Source organism: Rhinopithecus roxellana, chromosome 11, assembly GCF_007565055.1.
Source record: "Rhinopithecus roxellana isolate Shanxi Qingling chromosome 11, ASM756505v1, whole genome shotgun sequence".
NCBI lineage: Eukaryota > Metazoa > Chordata > Mammalia > Primates > Cercopithecidae > Rhinopithecus > Rhinopithecus roxellana.
Window position 1 is genome coordinate 110,769,233 of NC_044559.1, and position 8,466 is coordinate 110,777,698.

Here is an 8,466-nt window from a genome sequence, read left to right on the forward strand (position 1 = left end):
ACTGCCTAAAGAGAAATGCTTGGAAAAAAAACATTATTTGTCCTATAAAGAGATACCAAAACAAAGTTCTTGAAATAAGATATTTAAAGTACTATATGAATATGTCAGAACAAATAAGATATGTTAGAAACACTGTTGAAATGGGTATGATACTGCTTTTGTGGTAGGTTAGAGGATCTACATAAAAGTTTTATTTCAAATACTCTGAGTAAAAGAATCCATCATTTTAATTACACAAAAATGTTAGTGTAAAAATTTTTCTGTGAATCTACAGTCCACATTAAATGATATTCTCAAGATAGTGAATCCAAGCCACTATAAGTCATATCTGTTTTCAGCTCTATGCAAAGAATTAAGATTAAAAAAAAAACACTCTTTCCTGGTTCATAGCACAGAGGATAACCAATGAAATTTTTTGTTAAGAATAGCTGAGCTCAAATAACAATTGAAATTTATGTGAGTATAAATTATTCTTACTTTACAGAGTCAAAGATTAGTTGTCAGCTAAAAAATGTGTTAACTAACATTTTGAGCATTTTAATACACATGATCCAAGTTTGGAAGGACCACAAGAAATACCGTAATGTGCACTGTCAATATCCATGGATTTAAGAAACCACTACTGATGTTTAATAAGTGTCGGACTTTGTATGCTAAAGAATTAGACCAGTTAAGCAGTATCTATTTTTGCTGGAAGAAACACTTTATTAAAATTTTGAAATAATAAGCAAACATTTTAAAAGGTTCAAAACCATTTGTTATCACAAACTATTTCAATGTTGGATTTGTCAAAGAAAGGAGTTGTATTTAAAAGTGATAAGCCTATGAAATATGGTTTTAAAAGATCAGAGAACAAATGATCTGATAAGAGCAAGAAAGCAGTTTTAATTCATTAAAGACAAAGCAAGAATTTGCTACTTTTTACATTTACTTGTATAAAGTCTCTGACCAAATCACCTTAGTGAAAAAAATTATCCAATATTCCTTGTTATATATTTATGATAAAGAAAATGAAATAAAAATTAGTGTGGATATATTAAATACTGATTTTATAAAACATTTACTAATATAAATAGCCTCATATTTTTAAATGAGATCATTGGCTTTGCCCCTGCAAATATTTTACACACACACACACACACACACACACACACACACACAATCTCATTTACAAGTTGAAACTGCAGCATGTAATTTATTTTCTTTTATATTTTTGTTTTCAGAGACAGAGTCTTGCTCTGTTGCCCAGGCTGGAGTGAGCAAGGTGACTATCGAGAATATGCAAGATTTTGATGAGAAATTACTGCATCCATAGTCCTAGCCACTTGGGAGGCTGAGGCAGGAGGATCACTTGAGCCCAGGAGTTTGAGGCTGCAGTGTGCTGTGATCGTGCCACTGCACTCTACCCTATTGACTTCCCCAAATCTCTTCCAGTTTGACTGGAAGACTCAGTGTGACTTACAAATATTATCGTGTCTTGGTGTGAAAAAGTTTGAGAGGCACTCATCTAAAGCCTTACCAATCACCATTAAGTTCCTGGTTGGATCTACAGAATTTTGTTCCCAACAGTCCTAGTCTAGTAACTTGGCATTATCTATACATGCAGAGATAAGGAAATGTGTCTTTTGTGTAATTTTTAATGAAACTTAGTCTTACCTTCCCTAAATCAGCCAATTTTCCTTCCTGATATTGAAGTATTTGAGCAGGAAATTAACTATGTTAATTCATGTTAATTTTGCAATGTTATAGTTGTAGGTGAACATAAACTAGGACTAGAAGAGGTGAGAAATAATGATGGATTTTCCTACCCCACCCCAGAAAACACTCTTGCTGCATCTAAGTTATTACGGACCTTCAGACTCAGCATCTTTCTCCCCTAGACTGTCATAGTCCACATATCTATTTCCATGTCTAGATGATGTTTTATCTCCTGTGCACTACCCACAAGTACTTTGGTGCTGTGTCAGAAACTAATTAAACCACATGATCGTATCAGCTCTCCTATTTTTAGCAACCCAAGAGCCTTAGCACAAAAAACTTCATTTGACTCAGTAGATATGTTCTAGAAAATAGGTTTTTCTAAAAAAGAATTTTTCAAATCTAATTATACTTTGAGAACAGTAAGAGAGTTTACTATTTAGAGAAATCTGAGAATGAATTACTTCACAGACAAAAAGCAAAGAACCTTTACTAGGGACTGAATGTTAGTGTCCCCCCACAATTTATATGTAGAATCCTTAATCCCCAATGCGATGGTATTTAGAAGTGATGCCTTTGGGAGGTAATTAGGATTATACTAGGTCATTAGAGTAAGGCCCTCATGATGTGATTACTGCCCTTGAGAGAAAAAACATGAGATCTCTCTCTGCAACATGAGGATACATCAAGAAGGCAGCTGTACGCAAACTAGGGAGAGAGCCCTCACCAGATACTGAATCTGCTCACACCTTGATCTTGCACTTGTCGCCTCCAAAACTGTGAGAAATAAATGTGTGTTGTTTAAGGCACTTGTGGTATTTGTTATAGCAACCTGAACTGACTAAGATAACTCTTCAGTAAAGAAAGCAATTGTCTATTATTTATCTACTTTTGAAATCTAAATTTGCCTCAAGCGAAAGAGTACATCTGTACAATACTAGGTAGATGATCATAATACATTCCCTTTAATGCAGTCTTTGAATTCATTTCCATCCAAATTGAATTAGTCATATGGTTTATTGTTGTAAATCAACTGAAATTAGTCAAAGATACATAATAAAAATGTAAAGACTTCTGTCTTCTTTCACATTCAGTTCAGTGTTACCTATGAAAGGAAAGCCATAAACAGTATGGTAACCTTTCACCATTTCTAGAGCTTAAGCATACATAGTTTGCTAACATGTACCGTAAATAGTTGCTATTTCTCTCAACAGTAGATTGCCACAAGGCAGTTTCTTCCACCACATTGTGTTATTTAAAAGTTATCTGCTTTGTTGGCTGCCGTTCAAGGGAGCTCTTTGCCTGTAAATCCTCTTTACCTCATGCTATGGGGGAAGCAAAATCTTGGCACAATTTCAGAGTGTTTGTATTCTTGTACCGAGAAGAAAAAAAATTAACGGCTCCAAAGACTGACACTACTCTGCAAATGGTCATGAAACAGTGGGAAGCCCTGTTGGCTATTCAGAAGGATAAGACTACCAAGTGCCCACAGCGAAAAATAAGATCCCTTCAGACGAGAGGCAGCCACTCTATAAAAAAGATCATTTAAAAGCCTGAATGATAGAGTTTCAAAGTAAATAAGGCTCATTGTGTACTTGACTCCGGGCCTTTAAAATCAGCTTAACTTAGTGGATGAATTCCCTGAGTAGCAATCATTTACTTCTTAGACAAGTTTTTACCTTCTTTTGACTCTGAACTTGGTTTCTGTAATTTGCATTGTGGAGATAGCAGCTTGTTTGCTAGTGGTTGTGAAGTTTAAGAGAAAATAGCGTACATTTCACTTAGAAAAAGAGTGAAAACAGATGTCTGAGACAACCTACTTCTTTGAGATAATATCTTCTGTGAGGGACGCTCCAAAATGGCTTATTCCAGTGGTGGAAGAAATCCTTCTACCTGGAATGTGTAATCCATACTGGTGGATAAATAAATAGTAGGTATTCCTATCAGAGCAACGTCTTGGTAAAAAGTGATTCCCCTAGATTGGCTTCTGACATTTACTTTGTCTTAAACAAACAAACAAACAAAAATCAGAATAATTGTGCTTGTTTAAGAAAGGATCCCCTGAACTGAGAAGAACTAGATTGATCTAAAACCCAGTTCCAAACCAGCAGAATAAACCATACTGAGTAGAATGTGGTTGAGGGGCTACCCCAAGAAGGCCAGTGTGTTGAAAGTAGAGGGAATGGATCAATAAGCTCTTCTTTTTGCCTGTTGTGGTGGGCTGTAAGGTAATTCTACAGCATGTGGAACTATTGAGGCCAGGATCCTGGGTCTGATCTCTCTAGGGTTTTCTGGCCAAATTGGGTCAGAGAATTTGGCTTGATCAAGACGATACAATATTATTGCTAGCAAAGGAAGTCTGGGCTTGAGTCTTTCCAGTAACATGTGGTGACTATCACCCTGATTAGAGAGGGTCCTATGGCCTGATTTTAGAGGGCCTTTGGTGTTCGAAGGCCTAGGCCAGTCTGCTTGTATCTGGTTACAAGGCAGCATTATTTTGGGCATAGTAAGTTTTGTTTCCACAAATCATTAGAGTTTGGGGTCTAAAATTGTGCAGAATTATCCCCACCCAAATCTCATGTTGAAATGTAATCCCCGATGCTGGAGGTGGGGCGTGTTGGAAGGTAATTGGATCATGGGGGCAGTTTCTCATGAATGGTTTAACACTATCCCCCGCTTGGTGCTATTGTCACGATAGTGAGTTCTCATGAGATCTGGTTGTTTAAAAGTATGTGGCACCTCCCCACTCTCTCTCTTACTCCTGCTCTGACCATGTAAGATGTGCCTGTTTCCCCTTCACCTTCTGTAATGATTGTAAGTTTCCTGAGGCCTCCCCAGCAGCAGAAGCTGCTATGCTTCCTATACAGCCTTCAGAACTGTGAGTCAATTAACCCTCTTTCTTTACAAATGACCCAAACTAAGGTATTTGTTTATAACAATGTGAGAATGGACTAATATACTTTCATTTCAAAATTGTTATATTTTCCATCACTCATTTTAAGATTTTAAAACATATGCAAATACTTAACACTTATAATTAACTAAGGTTTGACTCAAATACTTGTATAGTAGAAAAAATAAGCAAAGGATGATGCGTGATGATCAACTATAGGATCTTTTGAAATAAGTGGAAGGGAAAGAGTCCCACTGTTTTTTTTTTTTTTTTTAATTATTATTATAGCAGCTAGATATATCTAATAGTGAAAACTTTTAATTATTAGATATTTAAAGTTTTAATTTTTAGTTTCAAGAAGAGTATAATCTGTGATATTAACAAATGAAATAAGGTGATGAAAATTATGACTCTGAAGAGATTAGTCACCAAGTCAGAGGGTTAAAACTTGTTAAATTTTTAATAGACCTCAAACTTCAAGGCATCTTGAAGGAGTTAATAATTTTTTGAACAGTTGATTGTAGGCATGGAGGATTTATTTTAAAGATGACTCCTGTAAGAATTAAAAAATTAAAGAGGAATAAAATATTCTGCAATGTTTGTTTAATGAAAGACTGAGACCAACTTCACACAAAGACTAAGTAACAAAACGAACTATTAAATAGAAAGAATTTTCTATATCACATTAATCCATTTTTCATCATGGAACTGATATATTGAAATAAAGAAAAAGTCCAAAAGGAAAAAAATACCAAAATAAAGAGATTTCATTTTCTGTTACTCAAAATAGGATGAGATTTTTACTTCAGCTTTCATCTCTACCTTTTGTAAACATATTTCTACCTCTGCTGAAAGGAAAATGTAGTTCTACATATATTCCACTTCTTACACAACTTTTTTCATTGCAGTCACAGCATGACTACTTGGTCCTTATACATGAGACCTTATACATACAATACTGGGCTACTGGTTGATATGGTTTGGCTGTATCCCTACCCAAATCTCATCTTGAATTATAGTTCTCATAATTTCTACATGTTGTGGGATGGACCTGGTGGGAGATAATTGAATCATGGGGGGCAGTTTCCTCCATACTGTTCTTGTGGTAGTGAGTAAGTCTCATGGGATCTGATGGTTTTATAAGGGGAAATCCCTTTCGCTTGGCTCTCATTCTCTCTTGCCTGCCACCATGTAAGACATGCCTTTGCTCCTCCTTCATTTTCCACCATGATTACAAGGCCTCCCCAGCCGTGTGGAACTGTGAGTCAATTAAACCTCTTTCTTTTATAAACTACCCAGTCTCAGATATGTCTTTATTAGCAGCATGAGACCAGACTAATACTGTAAATCAGTACTGGTGGAGTGGGGTGCTGCTGTAAGGACACCTGAAAATATGGAAGTGACTTTGGAAATGGGTAACAGGCAGGGGTTAGAACAGTTTGGTGAGCTCAGAAGAAGACAGGAAAACGTGGGAAACTCTGGAACTTCCTAGAGACTTACTGAATGATTTTGACGAAAATGTTGATAGTGATATGGACAATGAAATCCAGGCTGAGGTGGTCTCAGATGGAGATGAGGAACTTATTGGGAAATGGAGTAAAGGTGACTTTTGCTATGTTTTAGCAACCAGTCTGGCAGAATTTTGTCCCTGGTCTAGAGATTTGTGGAATTTTGAACTTAAAGGATATGATTTAGGGTATCTGGCAAAATAAGTTTCTAAGCAGAAAAGCATTCAAGAGGTGACTTGTGTGTGCTGTTAAAAGCATTCAGCTTTAAAAGGGAAACAGAGCATAAAAGTCCAGAAAATTTGCAACCTGACTATGCAATAGAAAAGAAAAACCCATTTCCTGAGGAGAAACTCATGCTTGCTGCAGAAATTTGCATAAGTAATGAGGAGCCAAATGTTAATCACCAAGACAATGGGGAAAATGTGTCCAGGGCACATCAGAGATCTTCATGACAGCCTCTTCCATCACAGGCCCAGAGGCCCAGGAGGAAAAAATGGTTTCATGGGCTGGGTCCAGAGTCCCCCTGCTGCATGCAGCCTAGGGACCTGGTGCCCTGCATTTCAGCCACTCCAGCCATGGCTAAAAGGGGCCAATGTACACTTTGGGCCACAGATTCAGAGTGTGCAAGGCCCAAGTCTTGGCAGCTTCCACGTGATGGTGAGCCTGAGGGTGCACATAAGTCAAGAATTGAGGTTTGGGAACTTCCACCTAGATTTCAGAGAATGTATGGAAACACTTGGATGTCTAGGTAGAGGTGTGCTGCAGGGGCGGAGCCTTCATGAAGAACCTCTGCTAGGGCAGTGCAGAAGGGAAATGTGTGGTCAGATCCCCCGCAGAGTCCCCACTGGGGCACTGCCTAGTGAAGCTTTGAGAAGAGGACCACCGTCCTCCAGACTCCAGAATGGTAGATCCACCTGCTGCTTACACCATGCACCTGGAAAAGCCACAGACAATGCCAGCCCATGAAAGCAGGAGGGGGTTGTACCCTGCAAAGCCACAGGGGTGGAGCTCCCCAAGGCCTTGGGAACCCAGCTGTGGCATCAGTGTGACCCAGATGTGAGACATGGATTTAAAGGAGATGATTTTGGAGCTTTAATATTTGACTGCCCCACTGGATTTTGAACTTAGGGGACTTGGAGTTCCTTTGTTTTGGCCAATTTCTCCCATATACAATAACTGTATTTACTCAGTGCCTGTATCCCCATTGTATCTAGGAAGTAACTAACTTGCTTTTGATTTTACAGGCTTATAGGCAGAAGGGACTTGCCTTGTCTCAGATGAGGTTTTGGACTATGGACTTTTGAGTTGATGTTAAAATGAGTTAAGACTTTGGGGGACAGTTGGGAAGGCATGATTGGTTTTGAAATGTGGGAGAGGTGAGGGATAGAATGATATGGTTTAGCTATGTCCCCACCCGAATCTCATCTTGAATTGTAGCTTCCATAACTCCCATGTGTTGTGGGAGGGACCCAGTGGGAGATAATTGAATCATGGGTTCAGTTTCCCCCATACTTTTCTCGTGGTAGTGAATAAGTCTCACAAGATCTGATAGTTTTATAAAGGGAACCCCTTTTGCTTGGCTCTCATTCTTTCTTGCCTGCCACCATGTGAGATATGCCTCTGCTCCTCTTTTGCCTTCCATCATGATTATGAGGCCTCCCCAGCCATGTGGAACTGTGAGTCCATTAAACCTCTTTCTTTTATGAATTACCCAGTCTCGGGTATGTCTTTATGAGCAGGATGAGAACAGACTAATATACTGGTCTTACTGTTTAACATTCAAATTCTAACAGTCATTAAACAACACTTGTGATTTTTTTTTTAGTCAATTAATGTTTATTGTACACATTATTTTTCATGTGGGCTTGCAATTCTGGATGTTCATTACATTGCTGAGCATTTTTTCTTTTATTGAGTCTCACTGTTTCCCCAGATTGGTCTAGTACTCCTGCACTCAAAGCATCCTCCCAACTCAACCTCCCATACACATCTTTGAGCACTTCAGTGAACATAATACAACTCAAAAAATATTATTCTAAGGTTGGCATTACTAATTGCATCACTTGGAAACTAATTAACATGAATAGAATGCATACTTTATACTTACGCAAATTAACTGAGTTAAAGAGTATTAGTTTTGTGAAAAGAAATATTTGTAATTTCTATACTCTAACTACAAAATCTTGAATTGTAATTGGCTCATCAAAATGAACAATAAGCAGATGACACTAGAAGTTCCATCATCCACTAGTCCTGAATACAGCAACTTAGGAGGTGAAGGATCTAAGATGGTCCTCCAGGTATCTTCAATCAAGACAAAACTCACCTTAAGAGCTAAAGTCAAGCTGTCGTTTATTACTTTGGCCT